The following is a 24,590-nucleotide window of genomic DNA, read 5'->3' on the forward strand; positions in this document are numbered from 1 at the left end:
TCCTATACTCAATTTAAGGGATCTCCACTTCTATAACAATAATTTTGGGTTAATTTTGATGAAGTACGTGACCGTATGCAAAGCACATTGCATACCATTATCGATACGTATATTATCTTAAATTTCATTCCCTTCCCTCTCCCTCTCCCTCTCCCTCTCTTCCTCTCTTTCTCTCACCCTCTCCCTCACCCTCTCGTTCTCTTTCTCTCCCTCTCTCATTTCCTCCCTCCTCCTCCCTCTCCCTCTCCCTCCCTCTTTCTCCCTCTTTCTCCCTCTCCCTCTCCCTCGCTCCCTCGCTCCCTCTCCCTCCCCCTCCCTCTTTCTCTCCCTCTCTCATTTCCTTCCCCTCCCCCTCCCTCTCCCTCTCCCTCTCCCTCTCCATCTCCCTCTCTTTCTCTTTTTCTCCCTCTCCCTCTCTATCTCTCTTTCTCTCTCATTTCCTAAACAAGCAAAAAATAAAGTGATTTAAACATCCTCCAAGCAAAAGGGAGAGGGAGAGATACAATGCACTCTCCCTCTCTTTCTCTTTCTATCCCTCTCTCATTTCCTTCCCCTTCCTCTCCCTCTCACTCTCTTTCTCTCTCATTTCCTCTCCTAAACAAGCAAAAAATAAAGTGATTCAAACATTAAACAAGCAAAAGGGAGAGGGAGGGAGAGAGAGAATGCACTCTCCCTCCTTCTCCCTCTCTTTCTCTTTCTCTCCCTCTCCTATTTCCTCCCCCTCCCTCTCCCTCTCCCTCTATTTCTCGTTCTCTTTCTTTCCCTTTCCCTCTCCCTCTCCCTCTCTTTCTCTCTTACTCTCTCGTTTCCTCTCCTAAACAAGCAAAGAAGAAAGTAATTTAAACATTAAACAAGCAAAAGGGAGAGAGAGAGAGAGAATGCACTCTCACTCTCTTTCTCTTTCTCTCCCTCTCTTTCTCTCCCTCTCTCTCCCTCTCCCTCTCCTTCTCTTTCTTTTCCTCTCCTAAATAAACAAAAGAGAACGATTTAAACCTTCAACAAGTAAAAGAAAGAGAGAGGGAGACTCACCAATGAGATATGGCGAGCGTGGGCGGCTTCTCTTTGCAACGAGGGCTCCTCCTCTCCTTCGCGAACAACGACGGTGGCGGTGGCGGTGGCGGCGGCGGCGGCAGCAAGTCTCTTCCTCCTCTTCTCTCACAAAGCCTTGGCTCTCTCCCTCGCTCTCGCTCTCAAAAGGCGAAGAAAACAAAATGAAAACGGCGCTCTGGTTTCGGCCGCGCTTTTTTTCCCTGCGGCGTCGCTATTGGCGTCGCTATATGCGTCGCTATTGGCGTCGCTATATGCGTCGCATTTAGCGACGCATATAGCGACGTCGCTATGCGTCGCATAGCGACGTCGCTATATGCGACGCATATAGCGACGTCGCTATATGCGTCGCTAAATGCGACGCATATAGCGACGCCAATAGCGACGCCAATAGCGACGCCGATAAACGCCGTCGCTAATCGGCGTCGCTATTGCCCCAGTCCCTTGTAGTGATAACAAGGAGCAACACTCTCTCACAACAACCAAGCTCACACACTCTAGCAACATCAATCCATAGGAGACAACTGCAAAGGAGACACCATCACTACACAAGAAGGTTGTGCAAGAAAACTCAAACCCAACTAAACCACATAGGGATTTTTTCCCTCAATAGCTACTTTGAAATAAGAGTCCCTAAGGCAATAGTAACTATAGCAAGTTCTTAGCTAATCATATGCATAGATTCAAGTTTTGGAATAACCTAGTACCACTTCCAATAGCAATTATGTAGCACTTACATCATATTTGCATCCCTAAATGTAGTAGATTCTGTGAAGACCATGTCAGGAAGGAAAGAAAGTAGCTTCTTTTGAAGACCATCTCACTCAATGCACTTCAAATTTCTTCAGCTTGTGCAACCTATTCTCACTATTTTTTCATAAAGCTTTATTGGTGAATGTACAGTCGCCAAAAACACTTAAGTTGTGTGTCTTTCTTGCTAGAAATCATGTGTAGTTAGAAAGCATTTCTTGGCCTTTCTTTAGCTCTCTCTAGCAATGTTCATCCTACTTGCAACTTGACACAAGGGAAAATCCTATATTCTCTTCTCAAATCTGCTCTTGCTTTTAGCTTTTAAGGTTCTATGACCTACTTCTATAGTCTCTTCTCCCACTATTGTTTAACCCAAGAAAGCAACCATAGCCAAGTCTTGCAACTCCTTGATTTCTCTTACTTTTGTGCCCATCTATCTAAACAAGAAGCCATAACTTAAATCTAATTCAAGCCCCAAGGATCTCTACCTAAAGCAACAAATATTGAAATATTGTGAAGCTTGAGCTCACATGTCACAACCAACCAAAGATGGAGTTGTAGGTTAGCTATAGCCCAATGCTATCAACCAATTGCAAATGGGCTCCAAACAATGGTCCTCTCATATATTCATCCTTGAAAAATGCATCAAGAGGGGGCAGAATAATATTATAACAATGATGATGATGATTATGAGCTCACAAATAACATTGCAATGATGATTATGAGCGCACAAATGACATTTCCATTGCAAATTGATTCAATTAGCCCACTCACATGCTCACATACAAGGTTGCCTTCCATTTAGTATGGCAAGATCCTTTGGTTCAATGAAACATAGAGAGAGAGGGAAACTGCAACAATGATCTCATGCTCTACAACTGTAAAATGCATGTGATATGATAAATTAATGTTGTTATTGAACAGGGTATCCATCAAGCTCCAAAGCTCCATTAAAGTAGCTCTAAGAACCTGAATCTATTGATGACATGTTTAGAACAGCTAGCCTTACAAAATTGAAATCTTAAATAAAATTCATATACATGTTGATTGTCATGTGACTAACTAAAAATATAATTGTTCCAACTCTTTTTGCTTATGGGGATCAATGTTACCTCTCATTCTATGTGGTTTTATCATGCACCAAACCTATGTGGTTTCATCGAAACAAGATATGCTTCCAAGACACCCTCCTTTGAAGTTCTTATGTTACAAGAAGAGACAATAATTGTAGGAAAGAGAGAACAAAAGTCAAGCAACCAAATAGTGGAGGCAACATGAATTTCTTTTTTTTTTGTGGGTTACATGCTTTTGGCTTCTTGAGGCTAACGTCATGAGGGAGCTGCAATAGGCTTCATCACCTAGTCTACTATACTTTTTGTCTTATGGATACATACAAGCTACTACCTCCTTGGTGCAACCATTCTTATCTTGTTTTCCTCCTCTACTTCTTTACACTTCTTCACAAAGAAAGCATGTCTACAAGATTGGTTGACTATCCGATACTAGGATTGCTTTTCTCTCTTTTATACAAATCACAATATTGGTACTGGTTAGTTGAAACTTGCTTCTCAAAACAAAGCCTCACTCACACACTAAAATTCGCTAAACAGAGCAATCATCCTTGGGTGTGATCATCATAATGCAACTCCAACATGTAACTGATATTCATGTCACAAGCCACTACTACATTGGAGTGGTGGTGCTAATAGTCTTGATGCCTCCTCAATCCTTCTTAACCTTTGTGCTGATATTGCATCCCTAGCTTCATCACTTCTAGGCCATTAGAGCTCAATAGCCTCTTACTGCCACACTTGATCACTTTTTGATTTGTAGCCTCAAATCAAGTTATGTGGTACTAATGTTGGTTCTGGGGCACTACTGATTGCTCAATATGAATCCTATACTATGGCTATCTTTTATTGCAACACCTATTGACATGATAAGCCATAGTCTATTAATGTACTTGGCTCAGTACTCCCTCATTTATTTGCTCCATGAATGTGGATCAATCATCATCATCCTCCTAGATTATGTTGACCTAAATGCCCTATGTGCCTAGAGAATGTAAATGATGTTTGAGAAATGGATTTTTTATCACCAATGTTAGATAGATCTATTACTATTGTAGTCATATGATTAATTCAACACAAAATGTGGACCTATTACTACTACAATCATAATATAAAAAATGTGCAAGAGTGCACCTAGAAATTGCCACAAAACTTAGCCTACTGCTTGATGCATAGATCGGATGCCATAAGCGCGCATAGTGAGCGTCAGAAGGTCCCCAAGAACAAAAGAACTCTACTTTTTGCACACCAATCAATGTAGAAAGATTGCACGACATGAACAAGAGACCAAGTGGGTGCAATCTCCCCCCATGACTTGTGTGAGCGCTCCACAAAGCATGTATTTTATGTATTAATCATCTTCAAGCTCAAATAATAGCCCAAATTACAAAATAGCATGCTTTAGCTTTTGAGTTTGCTTTTGTGCAAAATAGAAATAAAGCTAATGGGCGGGCGCCCAAGAAGTCAGGCATACCCAATACAATGCCCAAATACAAATATCTAAATCCTGCGTCCATGCGCATACAAAAATAATAATTAAATATCAAATGCCTTGATAAATAGGCACGACGAAATATAGGCTCCATGTCTAAGGTATGTGCCCATCAAAATATAGATGATAACTCGAATACATGCTATCCTCCAATGCTTTCCACCGCCACTGCTGCTATCTCTACACATCAACTAAAGCATTCACAATTGTTAGTAAAATAATACAATTAAATCGACAAAAGTGAATACCTAGCAGTCTTTAGCTACATAAATAAATCAATTGGTTAGAAATCAATCCTAACCTTAATTTATCAGGAGTGCACACTCTAAACTCATAAACTTTTATTAATTTAAATATGTATTTTGTGGAATCACCCGCTATGGAATCACCCATGTACATACTAAATTAATAAAACACCCGAAAAGGATAGGCATCCCCATCGACTTCTCGCACAAAGAATCCACTTTGTGTATGAGCCCCGATAATAAAAGTTTACGGAATCCACTGTAAAGCCTCACGGAATCCACCGTGTAATGTGCTTCCTGGCATCATACCCCCAGGGTGGGATAGCAATTGTCCTCAATCACTATTAGCTCAATGTGGAGCTAACAGAGTGGGGAAAGCATTTAAGTCTGTAGCGTGCATCCATTGGGCCTCTTCAACAGGATGGTTTTTAAACTTGACCAAATATCTAGAATATCTATGGCCAGTCCTAGTGGTCATAAAGTCAATAGCTATAATAGCTTCAAGCTCAAGGATTTTAGTCTCTTCATCTAGTAAAGGTGGGTTTTCATAAACAGGGTGTACAGGTAATTGGCCTCTAAAGGGTCCTAATAAACTAATGTGAAAGGTATTATGAATTTTCCAATGTGGTGGTAGTTCTAGTTTAAATGTATTGTCATTGATTTTGTGTATGATCTTGAATGGTCCATAAAATCTAGGTGCTAATTTCACAACTGGGTGTTTATCTACACTTTGTAATCTACGTTTTTCTATTCGTAACCAAAGATAGTCATCAACTTTAAAATTCATGTCCTGTCTTTTCTTATTGGCTTGTTTCATATATGATTGCTGGGATTTGGCAATCATGTCTTTCACTTCATCAAAAATAGTAGCGTGCATGTTAGCAATATCATTAGCAGTTTGAATTTTATTTGATAAAGATGCAACAGGTGTAGGTAATCTATAACCATAAATGACTTCAAATGGTGCTTTCTTTGTAGCTGTGTGTGGTGTATTATTATATGCAAACTGAAGTAAATGTAGATGTGTATCCCATGTGTGTGGTTTAGAAATAGTGTAAGCACGTAAAAGATCTAAAATAGTACTGTTAGTAGCTTCTGTTTGACCATTAGTTTCAGGATGAAATGTAGATGAAAAATCAATCTTTGTTCCTAAGTTAGCAAACAAAGTAATCCAAAAATTATTACAAAATCTAGAATCACGATTAGAAATAATAACTTTTGGTAAACCATGATTAGTAAACACAGTTTTCAAAAACAATTGAGTGCTTGAGATGTAGTTAGAATTTTCTTGCATGGAATGAAATATGCTTGTTTGCTAAACCTGTCGACAACAATCCAAATCATATCATGATTAGCTTTAGTGTTAGGTAAACCAGTAATAAAATCCATAGAAATATGTTCCCATGGTCGTGATGGAATAGATAAAGGCATCAATAAACCATACTATTTACCATGATGTCTCTTAACTCGTTGACAAACTAAACATTCAGAAACAAAGTTAGATACATCAGTGTCCATATGTGGCCAATAAAAATCTTCAGTCAATGTACGCAAAGTAGATATCTATGACCTTGATATGGAGGACAATGAATCTCATTCAAAACAAAAGATCTAAATGGAATTGTCACACATAATCTCTTTTCATAAAACATGAATCCATTATTGTAAGACAGTGAATCAATAGGAATCCAATTATTTGCAACTAATTTATTCCAATCAGCTTGAAAAGTAAGATCCTGATGATAAGTATCTTTCATAGGGATAAGGGAATCAAATGATATCACAGAAATATTATGAATTGTCGGTCTTCTACTTAAAGCGTCAGCTACTACATTCTCTTTTCCTGGTTGATATTGTATAAGGGGATGAAAACTATGAATGAAAGCTGCCCATTTAATATGTCAATCAAATATTTGGGGTTGACTAAGGAGATATCTAATGCTTTGTTGGTCAGTTTTAATCATAAACTCAAAACCCATTAAGTAATGTTTCCATTGACGTAAAGCTTGTACTACATCTAGCAATTCTTTATCATATGTAGAATATTTAAGTTTAGATGGTTTCAGTTTACAGCTAGAGTAGGCTATGGGATGATTATCTTGCATAAATACGGCTCCTATTCCAGATCCACTAGCATCAGTAACTACTAAAAAGAATGGTCTATTGAAATCAAGTAGTTGTAATACAAGAGCATGGGTTAATGCATGTTTCAAGAAATCAAAATATTTTTGTTGATTATCAGTCCAGTTATACACAATACTCTTCTTTAAAAGTTTAGTCAAAGGCAAAGCAAGTAATGAAAAATTCCGCACAACATTTCTGTAAAAACTAGCAAGACCTAGAAAAGAACGTAACTCATGCACATTTTTGGGTATGGGCCAATTCAATATTGCTTCTATCTTTTTAGGGTCAACCTTAATACCTTCTGATGAAACAATGTGTCCTACATGTTCAATTTATGTTTGAAAGAATTCACTCTTTTCTGGGTTAGCATACAATTGATTATCTTTTAACAACTTGAAAACTAAAGACAAATGTTCATAATGCTCATTCTCATTTTTACTGAATACCAATATATCATCAAAGAATACTATGACACAATGCTGATATTTCAAGAATATGTGATTCATCATTCAACTAAATATAGCAAGTGCATTAGATAATCCAAAAGGCATCACTAGAAACTCATAATGTCCAAATTGTGTTCTAAATGCGGTTTTGAATATATCAGTTTTATCCTATCTCACTTGATGATAACCAGATTTAAGATCTATCTTACTGAATATGGCAGAACCTTGTTGTTTATCCATAAGATCATCTACCCTAGGAATTGGATACCTATTCTTAACAGTAATTTTATTTAGGGCACGATAATCAATGCACATGCGATAAGTATTCTTCTTCTTCTTTACCAATAAAACAAGTGCGCCAAATGGAGAACTACTAGGTCTAATTAATCCCTGTTTAACAATTCCTCTACTTGCTTTTTGAATTTCTTTCTGTTCAATTTGGTTATGCCTATATGGTGCTTTACATGGTGGTTGTGTACCAGGAATTAAATCTATTTTGGTGATCTTCAAGTCATGAAGGTGGTAGTCTGGGTGGTAAATCATCAGCAAAACAATCTTTAAATTGAGCAAGAAATTGTTTATGCCTAGGATCCATATGTTTTTCTTTAGCTTGAAGTTCATTCACCCAAATTAAATAAGATTTGCTACTTTTACTTAATGCACGTTTAGCTTGAGTATGAGTCAGCAGTGGAAAGTTATTAGAAGCGTGCATACCATGCAATGTAATTTGTTTTCCTTGGAAATAAATTTTAATTGAATGCATGGAATAATCTATGTTAGGATTATACTAATGACGCCAAGACATACCTAGGATAATGTCACTAGACTGCAAAGGTACAACTAGGAAATTCCTACGTTCAGTGTATTCACCAATTTTAATTTCTAAGTTATGTACCTCTTGTGTTCTATTATATCTTGTGCCTAAAAATACTGCTTTAATGCGATAATGTGTAGAAACAGTTTGTAAATTCAATTATTTCACTAACTTTGCATAAATAAAATCATGTGTTCTACCATCATCATGTAAAATAATCTTTTCTTTACCATGCACAAAACGTTTTATTGTCAACAAAGAATGTGGAGTTAGCATACCTGGCAAAGTATCCAAAGTAGTGGCAATGTCGTCATCATCTTCCATGAAGTCACGCATTAACTCACATTCTTCATCTTCCATTTCTCCAAGATAATTGATATGGACAGGTGGCTTTTTCGATTGACAATTGGCTGCTAGATATCTAGGTTGATGGCATTTGTAACAAACTATGGGTTTGGCTTTAGATACATTGTTGGCAATGGCAGGAAGTCTAGGAATATTAGGATTTGGATGTGAGGATGGCTTAGGGTTTTGATTGGTATTTGATGGCAAAGCAGGTGGTCATGTCCAAGACTTACGAAAGGAAGATGGAAGAAAACGGCTTTGATTAAATCTTCTAAAATTTGAATTGAATTGCTTGGAACCATAGTTATCATTTGCTTGAAATTGTTGTGGACGCTTGTCTCTTCCTCGAATCTTGTCTTCAATGTCATGAGCCAAAGAAATTGCATCTTCAAGGGTTGTAGGCTTGAACATTTTGACTTCAGCATAGTAATGTCCAAGTAAGCCAAACATAAACTTGCATTTGTAAGTCGCTTCAGGTACATCTTCGAGCATTCGGAGTTGCAGCAGGGCATTCCAAAAACGTTCAGTGTATTGGGAAATAGGTTCACGATCTCTTTACTGAAAAAGATCCCATTGCTTTATGGATTTTTCATGGAATTGAGGAGGAAGGAATTCTGCCAAAACTTCTTTTGGAAACTGTCCCAGATAGTGGGACAATCAACGCTCTTGCGAACCACTGTCCACCATAGAGATGCTCGATCGACTAAATGACTTTGTTTCTTTGTAGATGGATTGAGCTTCGAGCGTCGCATCGATGGTATGTCATATAAGATCTTTGGGTTACGGTCCATCTTTGTCGGTGGTAGATCATTGCAGATCAGCTCCTTTATCGATGAGAGCATCGACACAGTGCTCCCTTTTTGTGGTGAGTTTGACCCTAAGATAAGCAAGCGGTACTATGTCTTCATCTTTCAGGTCTTGGCTTATAAATTTAAGCCTTCTAATATATACCTTTGAGTCCTCGGCTGCACAACCAGATGTGGATTCTCTATTGATGTCTTGGGTCATAAGTGCAATTCCATTCAAGGTGCTTCTATTATTAGGACTGTCCTTTCTAGTCATCCTCCCAATTGTAGCTTGAGGTTGTTCCATTCCACTTTGACTTGATGGAGTCTGAATGCAATATATACATGATTTTGTGGTGTGGCCTTTTTACCCTTGTTGGCTAGATTGGCCCATTGAGGTTATAGGGTCTCTGTTTGGGAATGTGCTGGGTATGGGCTTTTGGTTGCTGTTTTGTAAGTGAGAATCTATGCTTGTCTAGAGCCATCACTACACTAGGATCTAATTTGGAGGACCTTTTACGGCACATGTTTCTCTCCAGCCTACTTGAGGGAGGTGCAGAGGGGCAGAGCCCCCGGCCCGTAGGGCCGTTATACTAAATACCATACACGATTTAAAGGACTGTCCATAGCCAAGTTTTGAACAACTTGCTCTAGATCTCAACCTAGTGATAGATCTATGATGTGCTTTTGGCTCTGCATGGTCTCTATGTCGGTTTCAGAATCTACAGGTTAAAAAAATCAAAAGAAATCCAAATTTGGCCCAAGAGGTCCGAATTGCAGGGGGCCGAATGTTTGATTCAACCCGTCCAAATGGTTGAGGGCCAAAATGAGGAAATGACCGAATGCAACTAGGTCAAATGTCCGATTTGGCTAGTCCGAATGTGGTTGTTCAAGGGCTCAATGGCTGAACCATAGTGGGCCAAAAACAAATTTGGTCTGAATCGTCAATTCGTATGGGCCAAATAGTTGAGTAGATGGTTGGGTTGTTTGTTTGAATGGGTTTGGTCGAGTGGATGAATATAGGGTGGGACAAGGGTCGATTTTGGGACTCGGCCTAGAATCGCCATCACTCGGACGGGCCAAATGCGATGCGCTTTTTGCTGAACTTACACAGAGTTATTTGCGTCGTGCGATGGAGGCCTTCCCACTAGTTGAGCACCTCCAAATCTTGGCTACACATGGAGGAGAAGGTGTGGAAGTACCTGTAGTGAGCAACAAACTCCTCGGCGATGAGTTTGAAGCAGGTCCACTCAATAAAGCTCTCTCTCTCTCCCTCCTTAGCTCTCCCTGATTCATGTAATGCAAAATGAAGTCTCCCTTGCTACTCATGGCCTCTTATTACCCTACCGAGGTGTGCATTCACCTTAGTCTTGCTCCCCTTACCGGCATTTAACCCAAAATTTTATTTTATTTTCCTTCTTTTCCCTGTTTGAGCCTGTTATACACCAGTAGAAATCCTAATGTGTGCTCAACTACTTTGCTCCTATCGTACCTAAATGTAAACACAAGTCATAAAGAAAGCACCTACACTACTCCAACCTACCTTTGCAAATCCAAAAACCCAAAAACTTACTTGCTAAGAAGATCAAATACCTCTTCAATCTCCCTCGCTTCCTACCTATCTACTTCAAGCACCAGTTCGGGGAAAACCCTTCTTCGATGCTTGATTCGAGGCATGCAAGTGCTCAAGGCTTGAATTCTCTTCCATCAGGAGAGCCAGATTTTTGTTAGGTACCACTGTCTTGTGAGACGATGGTGGTATGAGATAGGGAAAGCTCTTGCCTCCTGGTAGTGATAGTTTTTCCTTAAGTGTTTATGCAGTGACTATTGAAAGTACTTTGTGTTTTCAACATATTTTGGACATGCCTGGAGATGCAAGGAAATATTTGAAGAGAAAAGAAAAAGAATTGAAGCTTGTAGGTGTTTTACAGGATGAAGACACAGTAGATGGTCTCTATGATGGGTTGTCATGATCAGGTACTATGGAGGATCTTTCATCATTGCTGAAAACCAAAAATCAAGAGTTGTCATATGTCTTACAGGTTTGTTCTTTGGTGATCTATTGTAAAATTGATGGCTTCATGTTTCAAGAAAATTGGGTGCTAAGAATTCTCAGCAAAAATTGTTCTTTGTTGAAATATTTTTAGTAAAAAGAGTTGGGTGTTGTTTATACATAGCAAAATTTTTGTTTACCAAGGTTGTAGAGATGAGCACAAGCTCAACCACCAAGACCCATGGACCGCTTATTGTTCAAGTATTTCAAGCGAGCACTAATAGCTACCTCTCACATAGCCGACGTGCTATCCCTCTCTATGAGTGTAGTGAGCTTACCTTGATGTGCGTGATTGAGTTTCTTTCTCTCTTAAGCACTCCAATAGCTCCACAATTCATGATGCAAGCTCAAGTATCCTTAAGCCTCTTCCTCCAAGCTCCATCCTCCATAGCCACATGCGAGACAAGAGAAGGGAATATAGGAGAAGAAGAAGAGAGAAAAAGGTGTAGAGCTTCACCTCCAAGATCCCTCACTCTCACAAGCTCACTCCCTCACTCCCTCACTCTCTCACACTCCCTCCCTCAAGCACTCACATGGCCGGCCGTGGCCTTGGCCCTTTTTCCCATTGCCCTCCTATCTTCCTAGCTTCCTTTCTACCGCCCATCTACGTTTACAATTTGCATGGGTGAGAGCAGCGCTCTTAAAATAAATCTTGGTGTGCCTTGCGCTCTTTAACAAAAGTATTGACTTGTGCTTTTTCCTGTGCATCTTTCTCCTTGATTTGGGACTATTTTGCAGTTCTTGTCTTTTTGGATCCTTCTTTGGGGCGCCTTCATCTTCCATGTCACTTTTTCCTTAGCCTTGTCTTCTACATTAGATTTTTCGGATTTTCCATCTTGTTCATTTGAGGGTTAACAAGGGTATTTACAACAAGGGTTGAAATTTGCAAGTTGTACCGTAGAAGCCACAGTTGAAACAAAATATGAGAAAGTTAACAAGAAGCTTAGACTAGTTGTTGTAGGACGGCTACCTTTGGACAATGTTGATATGATTAGGAGAGCAGTTATGCAACCTCCTTTATGAGATCCTGCACATATTTGACATACATTTTTAGTCGAGACATTGAAAGAGATGAAGATTGGGACGGAAGATTTTTTGCTTCTAGCAGAGGTGAGATGTTTTGAAGAGATGTTGAGTGGACATGGGAGAGCTTTCTCTTTTTTCCTACATGAGAATGGATGCGTTGATCCTATGGGTTTGATGCCTATGTTTCTTTCTATCATCCTGCATGTCCCTTGGAGTCTATGGCCTATTCCTGTGCCTAGAGCTCACTTGCCCTAATTGGTGGAGCTTTTGAATGAGTAGATCAAGGTGGGAATTCTAGAACCATATTTAGCTCTGTATTCTAATAGATGGTTCACAGTTCCTAATAATAATGGGTCACTCAGATTCATATAGGACTTATAGTTGGTGAATAGGGTCACTATACGGAATGTTGGTGCAGGACCTATTGTGGATGAGTTCACAAAGGCTTTTGCTGGACATGCGATCTATTCACTTGTGTGGGAGCTTTCACTCAACCACCAAGACCCACGGACGGCTTATTGTTTCAAGCATTCCAAGCCAAGCACTAATGACTACCTCTCACATAACCGACGCGCCATCCATATCTACAGGTGTAGTGATCTTACCTCCGTGCCGTTCGAGTTACCTCCTCTCCCGCACACTCCGGTAGCTCCACGATCCAAGTGCAAGCTTCAAGCAATCTCCATCCTCAAGCTCCAAGCTCCAAGCTCCATTGCCGCGAGCAAGACAAGAGAATAGAAGAGAGGAGAAGATGGAGAGCTTCTCCTCCTCGGTCCCTCACCCTCACACACTCATTCCCTCACACTCTCAGCAAGCACAAGCTCAAGCAAGCAAAAAGAAAAAGAAGAAGAAGAAGAGGAGAGCTACCTTTGGCCACACACAAGAATGAGCTTCTCATTCACTTTTCAACTTTATATACAAAACCCTAAATCCCTTTTGGGCGGTCATCCCCTTTTCCCCTTTTTTACATGGTCGGCCGTAGCCTAGGCCCTTTTCCCCATTGTCCTTCTATCTTCCTAGCTTCCTTTCCACTACCCGTCTACATTTACAAATTGCACGGGTGAGAGCCCGACGCTCTTTTACAAGATTTCAGGGTGCGCCTTTTTATTTTAAAATGCGTCTTTCCCCTTTTGCCTTTGCCTTGGACTTTTAAGGTTGCCCTTGCGCTTTTGGCTTTTGGCCTTTTCTCCTTTTCTTTCTTCAGTCACGCTACCTTTTTTTCGCCTTTGACGTGCGTCTTTTCCACTTCCTTTTTCTTTCTTCGTATTGGGGTTAACATTACCTCCCTCCTAGACGAGTGCCAGTCCCATGGCACTCACGTCGTAGGTAGCAGGCTGTAGCATGCACCGAAGACGTGGGTGACAAGGACGCCTGTGGTTTTCGTGGAGGAGTGTTGGTGGTGGTGTGGCAGAAGGTCCTGGGGGACCTGTTGGTGGCCAAGGTGGCTGGTGGAAGGTTGTTGGAGTTGGTGGTAGGGCTATGCTGTGTTGGGGATTGCATTGATGGCTAGCACAAGTGTTGGTTTGTTGGGGATTCTGCACATGACGATTCTTTGTGGGCTTGTTGGATGGTAAGGGACAAGTATCAAAGTTGAGTGTTGATAAAGAGCGAACAACACCTTATACCTGCAATTGGAAAACCTCACATGTGGTCTCTCCTTAAGGGGTAGTGCTAGGCTTCTCATCGTGCACAAGACATATTTTGATTAGTTTGGGAGACAGGTCGAACTCTAAGCAAGCCTAGAGTATTGTCCTGCACTTGAGGACCCAAACTGTGGATATACTTTGGTGCAAATATTATGTGAGTGCTCCTGCATACTTAGATATTACATAGTTAGAAAACCGTGGGCTAGTTTCTCATAACAATTCGTGGATGAAGCAAAGTTGCCCATGTGGAGAAGGAGTATGCGTGAAGGCATATGAGACATCCTTTGCATTGTGACTGCACGATGTAGCATAATGGAATACAAGGACACCGCACTTTCAGTAGCTAGAAACTATTGGACTTGCTTGATGAGTACGGTGTACTTTTCATGGCCAATCGTGTGGTGCTTATCACCACGGATTGCAATGGTACTAAGGCAGAGTGCAAAAGAAAATTGTGCAAGTGGGTCAGGGTGACAGGTCTAACCCTAGGCGAGACAAGCTCCCCAGGTATGCCCTGCCCTTGATGTGCCCTGAACAATTGTGGGTGATTGTAAGGGGCTAGGGGACTAGGGACGAAGCCAGTCGACCAAGGTCACCAGACGTACCTAATTTGAGGACCCCTAGGTGCTGTGCTGTGATCGTGGGTGCTTCTCATCTTTCCATTCATTTCTTTTTCTTTTCTTTTCTTTTCTTTTTCTTTTTTTTTTTGACTGAGTACAACCATTACAATATGTTGAGGCTATCAGCCTTTCAATGGGTTGGAAAATGTCAAGCTTTGAAGGCTCAGAAAATGAATAGTACAATGATGATGGTGCCCTAGCCTCGTTGTTAGAGAAGTAGTTGGTGAAAGGGGGAGATACACTTGAGATATTGCAACCCTCCTTGCGGCACATGCGATGTGGGTACAATTGAGGTAACGACTGCCGTGAGCCAACTATAGAGCTTGACCCAGAAAGGGGGCGTGGCCCAGGAATGTTTTTTGGGCCATGCAATGTGGGCGGTTGGCAAGGGTGATTCGTGATTTCGGCAGGGTGGCCGCGGCTCCTTGGAGGGATCGATGGTCTTGCGGTGATCGAGCATTGAACACTTTTGCCCAAAGATTTGTCCCATCCTGTATCCACTTGTCGCTTCATGAGAGTACAAGCTCAGCATATGCTGCAACTATAATAAGCCAGTGCAATGCAAGGAGACATCACTGATCTGAATTCTATGGTGTTTACTTAGACATTTATCACTTGCACTTGATTAGCTTTTTCTTTGTTAAAGGCGTAAAATATATTAAACGCAGATATGAAAAGTTCATACAAGTCGGGAACACTTAACCATTTAAAAACAAAAAGTTATGGCCAGTTATCATTTGATAAGCCCTTTATGCATCATGGGCTACTCGATTTGTACGAGGCGGGGCGAGTCTGGGTGGCCGGGTGATTGGGGCTTTGCTGGTGTGGGGCTCCCGTGGGGGTGAGCAGGGAACATGTCAGCCGTGACATGAATGGTGTAATCACGGCCCAGTACCGTCTCCAGAATGTCTTTAAATAATTCACTAAATTCTTCTCTTTCCCGAGCTACCCTTTCTGCCTTTGAGCATCTGGGGCCCAAGCGGGAGCTGGGAGTTCATACCACTAGTGTTGCCACCTATTGCGCGTTTCGAGTCTCGACTTTCTTGACTCAAGGATTCTTCGGCCTTCGCCCTGGGCAATGTTGCTTAGGGCCTCGCTTCTTGGCATACCTCTTGATGGTGGGCACATAGCGCTTCGGTGGAGGGGCGCGTGCCACATGCTTCCGCCTTCTGCGAAGAGCGTCTTTTCATGCTAGATCTCCATGATTCTCCATGCGTTCCGTCGCAAAAGGAAACCTGCAAGACGCAATCCAAGGGTTAGACCTTGATACAGGATACAACTGTTTGCATGGAAGGGATTTTAGCGTGGTTTATCAAGCGCCTGGGACAAGAAGGGGAGGGGTGACACATGCAGTGTTTCATCGTACAGGGATGGCCCCCATGATGATGTTTGGTTTGCCTCCAACCGTTAGCTGATATTTGCTTATGCTAAGTTGTGTGGACTGGTTATCATGGAGTGGGATAGGGCACATCCTCGGAAGGGTAGACCAAAATGGGAAAAAAGTGTATAGAAAGGGACTGCACCCTGTCTACAACATGAGTGTTGTTGGTCAAGGCCTCCTATGGCAGTAATGTGGATTGCATGCCCTTCACTTGGAGCTGGGAATGGTCACACAGCTTTTAAATGTGTGATGAGAAGAGGACTTGAGGAGCTTAGCCTGTCAGACCCAACTCTTTTGCCTGTGCTTGACTATCATTACTTGTGTGTGTTAATATTGTTTATACAAGGTGACACAAGAATCAGTGTTTATTTATATACATATTTATGAATCCACGTCACTTTACGAGGATAAGAACCAAGTGTAGAACTCGGGGTTGTACCGGAGTGTGGCACACGCATCCAGTATTCGCGGCAGCTTACTTAATACTGATAGATATTTTGCCACGTCGAGTAGCATGGAGCCTTGACCGAGTCTACTGGCAATATGTAACTCCTCCTTAGTGAGAACCTTATCAATTAAAGAGCCATGTAGCCTAGTTCTAGCTAAGTCCGTACCCCGACTGTCAGACAGCACTCGAAGGGAAGTCGGTGCCACATAGGTTGGGTCTCTTTGAGACCGCCATTTGGCCAATCGCTCTTCTGAGACCGTCATGATCTGAGCCCCTATTTCGGCCATTACAACGCGGCTTTCGCACCAACACTGCTCAAACTGACTCTGGCCTGCTAACAGTCGCTTTAGTAGCTCTATGTCTACGAGATTTGGTCGGCATAGCACTTCATTGAACGTGACGGTTAAGCGCAGTTCCTCAGCCTCCTCGTCAGGGATGAGTCCCATATGTTCATGCAGGAGCCTATCATAGTGCCCGTTAAGATGTTCTTGTTCTTCCCATGATAGAGGAAAGGTCAAGTAATCTCCAAGCTGCTCCTTGGGGATCGTGCCCATGTCCGCAAGGACGTAGACACGCGCGACCACTTTGAGCTTAGCCTCCAACTCAGTTAAGCATTCTGCGTCACTTCTATGTTCAACGAGGGCTTGCTCGGTTGCTATCTCATGCAAAGTTCTAAGAGTTTCCTTAGGCTTTAGCATGAATGGGGGCTCAGGCCTAGATGAGCAAGATTGGTCAACGCTAGGATTTCTTATGCTCTTGGGGTTCTCACGTTTCTCCTGAGGTTTTGCTGCTATTTAGTCATGGTTCTTCTCGGATGTGACTGGTATAGATTTGTCACCCTGTTGTGATAGCGTTGTATCCACTCTTAATTGATCAATGTGAGTTCCATTGTCAGTGGATAGAGTGTTGCAAGCAACTGTTGATGGCAACTGTTGCTTTGGGTTGTCAGAGCACACAGATGTGTCTGAGGTTTCACCGCTATTAGGAGAGGCATTAGTGGGTTCATTGGTGGATGGACTCGAGGCTTTATTCATCAGCTCTCCAGCGCCCTTCGTCTCAATGTTCTTGGGGTCCACAACCACCTGCAACTATTGTTGTTTTCTCTGCTTTCTCCTCTTTTTCTTGGTCAATGAAGGTGCCTCTCTAAACGACTCAGGACCCTGGGCTATATTGACCGTTGATGTGTTTGGTCGAGCCTTAGCATTTCCCTTCTCTAGTGTGTCCTTATGGGACATAGTCGTGGTTTGCTGAATAGCCTTGCTCGGCTGTGAGGGCACAACTGGCGCTCTTTTCGAAGAGTCTAGCTTTTCAACCAACTCCCTTGCGTTTGACTCCTCCGTCCTAGGCTTTAGGCACTTTGAAAGTGCTGGAGTTGTCAAGGGATTTGGTTGCGACACCTCCTCCACAGGTAAACTACTAAGGATACGTTCCACAAGGGGCATTGTCAGAGCCAAGGGCTGTGATTGCTGTGGTCCCTGATTGGAAGTAGTAGCAGCTAGTTTAGTGGGCTGGCTACCCTTGGTGGATTGCGGTGTCAAGTCCCTAGGGCGATCAGAAGTGGTTGTGTCTTTTGTTGGCCTTTGAGCACTCATCTGTGTAGATCGAGCATGAGTTGATCTGGTCACATTAAGTTTCTCATGCATATCCTTGGGTCGAGAGCTACAGATGGAGCCATGTCCCACCTCTTGGACATTTTGAAGCTTAGATGGAGATAGAGATTGGAATTGAGCAGCTTCCCTTGACAATCGCTGTTGTGCTTCCTGTGTCCGTTTGGAGAAAGAGGATGTAGGAGATCTAGGACTCTTAGGTGGACTTGGCACTCGCTGAATGATTTGCTCGAGGCTATTAGACGATCGTGCCATTTGCTTTGTTGAGCGATCAGCTTGCCTTGAGCAATGTTGTGCCTATGATGCTTGTTCTCCCCTTGGGAAATCAAAGGCTCCTTGGGCACTAACGATTTTTGTGCCTGCTCAATGGCTACATATGACATCTGTCTATTTAGCATGCTAGGCTGGGGCTCTTTCCTTCGAACAATCATGTCTGGTTTCTTGTCTTGAGACTTAGAGTTTCTCTTAGATTTCCTCTTGTGCCATGCTTTTGAGACACTCTGGCCTTCAACTGATAGAGGCGGTTTAGCAGGGGATTTTGGTACCCGAATCCATTGGTTACCTGCGTAGTATCCTTGAGCATGTAGCAACGCTTTGGATATCCATCACAGCGTTGTGCTGACTCTCCATCGATGCCTTCGTCTATAAGGCTTGGGCTTCTTTTGGGGTCTTCTACGATATTTGTAAGTCCAAAGCTTGTCCTTGGCATTGTCTGCTGACCTTCTCATTTCCGGCATGGCCTCACTCTTCACTGGTTCTCGTTGTTCGACTTGTGCTTGTATTAACTCTTCCAACAAGTCCTTGCTCTCGTCAGCAGGCTTGACTGTTATGTCAGCACCTTTCTTACCTTTCCCTCGAGGTTTGATGCGGTCACCCTTGCTAAAGGTTGTGACAATCCTCACACCCGGTAGTGTCAGGTGTATCCTCTCTACTACATAGTCAGCCTCACACTTGGTCGCCCTTTTGAAGGGTCTTCCTAGGAGGGTTTCTTTCCCACAGCTAGAACTATTTGGAGGAACATGAAATAGGATAGACAAGCTTTCTGTTTCAATTGTCGCAAGGATTTTGCACTTCCCTATGAGTGCTTTTGGGTGTCCCCCATAAGGGCTAAGAGTTGCACTAGTCGGTGTCAGCTCTGGTTGGCCTAGTAGGGTCCATGATTCATAGGTCAAGATATTAAAATCTGCTCCTTCATCAATCAGAGCATGGATAGTATGCTCTCTTTTCGCGGTGAGTCTGACCCTAAGATAAGCAAGTGGTACTATGTCTTCATCTTCCGGGTCCTGGCTTGTAAATTTAAGCTTTCTGACAGATGCCCTTGAGTTCTCGACTGCACGACTAGATGTGGATTCTCCACCGCTGTCTTGGGTCATCAATGCAGTGCTATTCAAGGTACATCTCTCGTCAAGAGTGTCATGTCTAGTCATCTTCGCATTTGTAGCTTGCTGAAGTTGCATTTTGCTCTGACTAGACACGGTTTGAACACAACGTCTTTGTGTTCTCGTGGTGTGGCCTTTTTGCCCTTGATGGCTAGATTGGCCCATTGATGTTCTAGGGTCTCTGTTTCTCTCTGTTCGTGTATGGGTTTTTGGTTGCTCTATTGCAAGTGAGACTCCATGCTCGTGTAGAGCCATTACTTCACTAGGGTCCAATTTGGAAGGCCTGTCGCGGCGCGCGTTTTCCCTCCAACCTACTCGTGGGAGGTGCGGAGGGGGCAGAGCCCCCTCTGCGGGGGTCCGGGGGGGGGGGGGAAGTCCCCCCCAGCCCGCAGGGCCGTTACAATAGACGCCATATGCAATTTGGAGGACCGTTTATAGCCAAATTTTGAACTACTTGCTCTAAGTTTCAGCCTAGTGATGGATTTGTGATGTGCCTTTAGCTCTACGTGGTCTTGGGTCAACTTTGGGGTTTAGATGCATCAGAATTTGTGTTCAAGATACCTGCTCGATTTGGACAGTTTTTGGTCCACCGATTCTAAGATGTCTGATTTTTAGGAGTCCATTATCAGAATCGGACGTCCGATTTTGGGTTGGTCCGATCGGCCTAGTGGTTCGATTTTGGTCACGTCCAATTCTGGGAGTCGGATCAAAAAGTGGTCTGATTCTGGGAATCGGATCAGACAGGGTGGTCCGATTCTGGCAGGTCCGATTCTGAGCTGGTTCAGTTCTAGGACTCGGATGGCCTGGCTGAGTGGTCCGATTATGGATTGGTCCGAGTGTCCGAGTGTCCAAGTCGGGCAGATTGGTCCGAGCGTCCGATTCTCAAAATCGGACGGGTTGGTCCGAGTGGTCCGAGTGTCCGAGTCGGACGGGTTGGTCCGAATCTGAGTGGTCCGAGTGCCACGTGGCACGTCCGATCGGGCTAGTCCGATTCTGGGAATCGGACCAGACTTGTCCGACTCACTCTCAGTCGGACGGTCCGATTATGGGAGTCGGACGGTCCGATTCCAAAACTCAGGTGGTCCGATTCCGAGAATCGGATCACTGCGAGTTGGTCCGACTGCGTCAGCGGGCGCGATTCCCGCGCGTTTGACCCCTCCTTACTGTTTGTTGCAACAATCACCACAGACTTCCTAGATCTGATTAGAGCACTTGTTGGGAAACACCAGACTCACTTGGAGCAGCATGAATCGTTGTCTCCTAGAAATCGGGGTAGCACTTCCTCATCCTGTGAACCAGAAGCTCTCTCTCTGTCTCTCTCTCACACAAGGCCAACCAAGGAAATGAGGTCTGTCCTGGCCTCCCAGGCCTCTTAAGGTCCTTTTCCAGCGCTGCAAAACCTTACAGCTAGTTCCCTGTCCATGTCTCACCCAGAAACTTGAATCTGCTCCCCTGTTTCCCTGTTTCAGCCTGTTATACAACAACAGAAAACCCTACTGTTTGCTTGTTTTTTCTTTGTTTTTTTCTATCCTAAATGCATCCAAATCGCAAAATAAATAGCTATACTACTCCATTCCACAACATAAATCTCAAGAAAGCAAAAAATCTACTTGCCAAGGAGATCGAATACCCTCTTCAACCCCCTCGCTTCCTACCTATTTACCTCAAGCACCGGTTCGGGGAAAACCCTACTCCAATGCTCGTTTCGAAGCGTGCAAGCACTCAAGGCTTGAATCCGTTGGTCCTGGCAACGGAACCAAAATGTGGGAGCTTTCACTCAACCGCCAAGACCCACGGACCGCTTATTGTTTCAAGCGTTCCAAGCCGAGCACTAATGGCTACCTCTCACATAACCGACGCGCCATCCATATGTACGGGTGTAGTGAGCTTACCTCCGTGCCATTCGAGTTACCTCCTCTCCCGCGCACTCCGGTAGCTCCACGATCCAAGTGCAAGCTTCAAGCAAGCTCCATCCTCAAGCTCCAAGCTCCAAGCTCCAAGCTCCATTGCCGCGAGCAAGACACGAGAAGAGAAGAGAAGAGAAGAGAAGAAGAGAGGAGAAGATGGAGAGCTTCTCCTCCTCGGTCCCTCACCCTCACACACTCAATCCCTCACACTCTCACACTCCCTCTCTCAAGCACAAGCTCAAGAAAGCAAGAAGAAGAAGAAGAAGAAGAAGAAGAGGAGGAGAGCTACCTTTGGCCACACACAAGAATGAGCTTCTCATTCACTTTTCAACTTTATATACAAAACCCTAAATCCCTTTTGGGCGGTCATCCCCTTTTCCCCTTTTTTACATGGTCGGCCGTAGCCTAGGCCCTTTTCCCCATTGTCCTATCTTCCTTGCTTCCTTTCCACCGCCCGTCTACATTTACAAATTGCACGGGTGAGAGCCCCGCGCTCTTTTACAAGATTTCAGGGTGCGCCTTTTTATTTTAAAATGTGCCTTTTCCCTTTTGCCTTTGTCTTGGACTTTTAAGGTTGCCCTTGCGCTTTTGGCCTTTTCTCCTTTTCTTTCTTCAGTCGGGCTACCTTTTTTCCGCCTTTGCCCTGCGTCTTTTCCACTTCCTTTTGCTTTCTTCGTATTGGGGTTAACAACTTCGCGAACTTTATTTCGGCTATGACTAGTTCTAGCTTGCCCTTGAGATCAGAGATTTGACTACAATGAAGACACCTTTAGGCATTGTTTGAATGTGTACACTTTCGTAGGGAGCTAATAATTCAGTTGCTCATATGATAAATGGAATAAACAATGTGTTACATGATTTTATTCTAGATCTTACCATGCCTTTCATTGATGATCTGCTTATCTTTTTTTTGGAGAAAGAGATGGACAATACTTTAGATGATCATGGATGCAGGTTCTTTGTGGCTGTGCATATGAGAGATGCTGAGAGGATTCTTTGTAGGCTAGTGAGAGTGAATTTGACCTTTTTAGGGTTAAAGTCTATTTTTGGTGCCAAAGAGGTTTTGATTTTTGGACATATGTTTGGTTATTATGGAAGGAGGCCTTTCCCCTGTGAAGGTTGATGCCACTGTTGAGGAAAGGGGGGCGTTTTTGTTGGGACATGAGACACACTAGAGCTATGCAGAAGTTGTAAAGATTGTTGAGAGCTACTCCGACTCTTTGGAAAGTAGATTATGAGTGTGGGAGACCTATTGTACTCACTATTGATACTAGTTCTATTGACATTGGATGGGTTGTTGGCCAAGACGATGCAGATGAGAACATGTATGCTATTCGGTTTTTGGGGCGAAAGTCCTAAACAAGTGGCAACGCAGGTATCCATAGATTAAGAGGGAGCTCTTGGGAGTTTTCATGGCTCTCAATAATGATAAATAGTACTTCATTAGTGCCAATGTGGTAGTTGAGACTGATTGCTTGCCTCTTTTAGGTATGATCACTAGTTGTTCTACTCTAGACATTGCCATACTTAGGTGGATTGGGTACATAAAATCCATGAGTCCTGAGTTCAGGCACATAGCAGGTAAAGAAAACTTAGTAGCCGATATGCTTTCATGACCAAGTTATGATGACATAACTTTTCTTGCATTGATGAAGTTTATGATGGGACTGATCTTTCAATCATGCATGCTAATCATACTTGTTATGTATAAGCATTGGAGAACTTTGATGAGACTTTATATATACGAGAGTATTTATAGATTGGTCGTTATTTGAGTACCATGTCTAGAGAGGATGGATTGACTGATGTAGACTTCAAGAAGATCAAAAGAAAACTTATGGTTTCTTCTTGTGGAGTGGACTACTTTGAAAGCATCCACGAAAGTGAGGAGGACAACCATTGAGAGTTGTATGTGACGAATTTTCATAGGTGAGAACCATGAAAGAGTTTCATGAAAGTCTTTAGGCTAGACATGGATTTGTTTGGGAAACCTATGAGAAGATTAGAGAGTGCTACTAGTAGAGAAGCATGCACATAGATATCTCACAATTTGTTGAGACATGCATTGATTGTTAGTTTTTTTCTTCAGTGAGGCATAGAGTTGAGCTTCACCCTACTTACCCACTATGTATTCACTACAAGTGGGTTCTTGATTTGATTACTATGCCTAATGGATTGTGATAGATGTGTCACATTATTTTGGCACTAGAGGATCTCATTAATCAGGTGGAATGAGGAAGAGCGTTGAGAACAAAAACTACTTTAGTGGTCAATAAGTTTCTATTGGAGGATGTTATTTGCAGGTATGGATACATTGGAAAAATTACCACAAATAGAGGTGAGTTGGATGTTGATGAGGCTAGGGAGTTTTTCTCTCGCCTTGGCATTAAACTTGCTTTGACTTCAGCATATAATCGAGAAGGTAACGGGAAGAGTGAAAGAGACCATCCACCAATTGTGAAAGCCTTCGCCAAAGCATGTGGCGGACAGGTCAGGGAGTGGCCCAGGTTGTTGTCTTATGCCTTATGGGTTGATTGCACTACCCACAATGTGACTATATGATATATTCCAGTTGAGTTGATGTATGGGTAGAAACCAATACAGTGTTATTCGCAAGGTTCTGAGATGATGGTTTGGGCCTTATTTGGTGTAGCATGTCCATGACACAACTACGTATTCCTTAGCAGAGCTTGATGGTTTGGCCTTGTGGATTTTGATTGCAAGAAAGAGAATCAAATTGTTCAAGAGAAGAGATGAGGAAGCCTATGGAGTTGAGGAGTTGGATGATGAGTTTTATGATGGACTTGAGCTAGGAGATGATGTTGATGAGGATGTGGATATTGTAGATGATGAGGAGATTGCATTGACCGTTGACCTTGGCGGTGATGAGGATGGGTAGATGTGGCCTAGTAGTTGTGGCCCATCCAGAGGATGTGCAGGTTTGGAGGTGGCGGATGTTGTGATGTTGTGCGTGCATGACTGCGAACCTAAGGGCAGATTTTTTCACCAAAAAATTGATCTCACTAGTCAGCGTTAATAGGAGTTTATTTTTCGTTGTGTGTCTTTTTATTTGCATTTTGCATGACGCACAAGCACATGTAGTTAGGCTAGGCACATTTTCTTCAGTGCATTCAATATTTTTGTGTGGAAGCATTGATTGATTGATTGCATCGCATTGATTTAATTTGCATTTTTCAAATCATATGAATGATTGGACACGAAGTTCTATTTCATAGCCTACATTGCATGATAAACAAGTTCATATGAATAGAATTTGAAGACTCCAAGGGTGTGTACTCCATAATGGATTTTATGGAAGAAGATATACGAAAGATTATGGATATACAAGGGATGGTGAGATTCAGTAATGGCACAACATAGTGAAGTGGAGATACTCAGGTTGTC

General features: G+C 42.7%; 1 pseudogene; it reads left to right on the forward strand.

Moving 5' to 3' along the window:
- The window catches only part of LOC148015036 (putative methyltransferase PMT26 pseudogene), a 66,056-nt pseudogene extending 41,972 nt beyond the window's left edge, over window positions 1–24,084 (forward strand).
- The last annotated feature ends 506 nt before the right edge of the window (window positions 24,085–24,590 follow it).

The sequence above is a fragment of the Lygodium microphyllum genome, chromosome 24, assembly GCF_053477565.2.
Source record: "Lygodium microphyllum isolate KBCC chromosome 24, Lygodium_microphyllum_v1.1.10, whole genome shotgun sequence".
In the NCBI taxonomy this organism is placed as follows: Eukaryota; Viridiplantae; Streptophyta; class Polypodiopsida; order Schizaeales; family Lygodiaceae; genus Lygodium; species Lygodium microphyllum.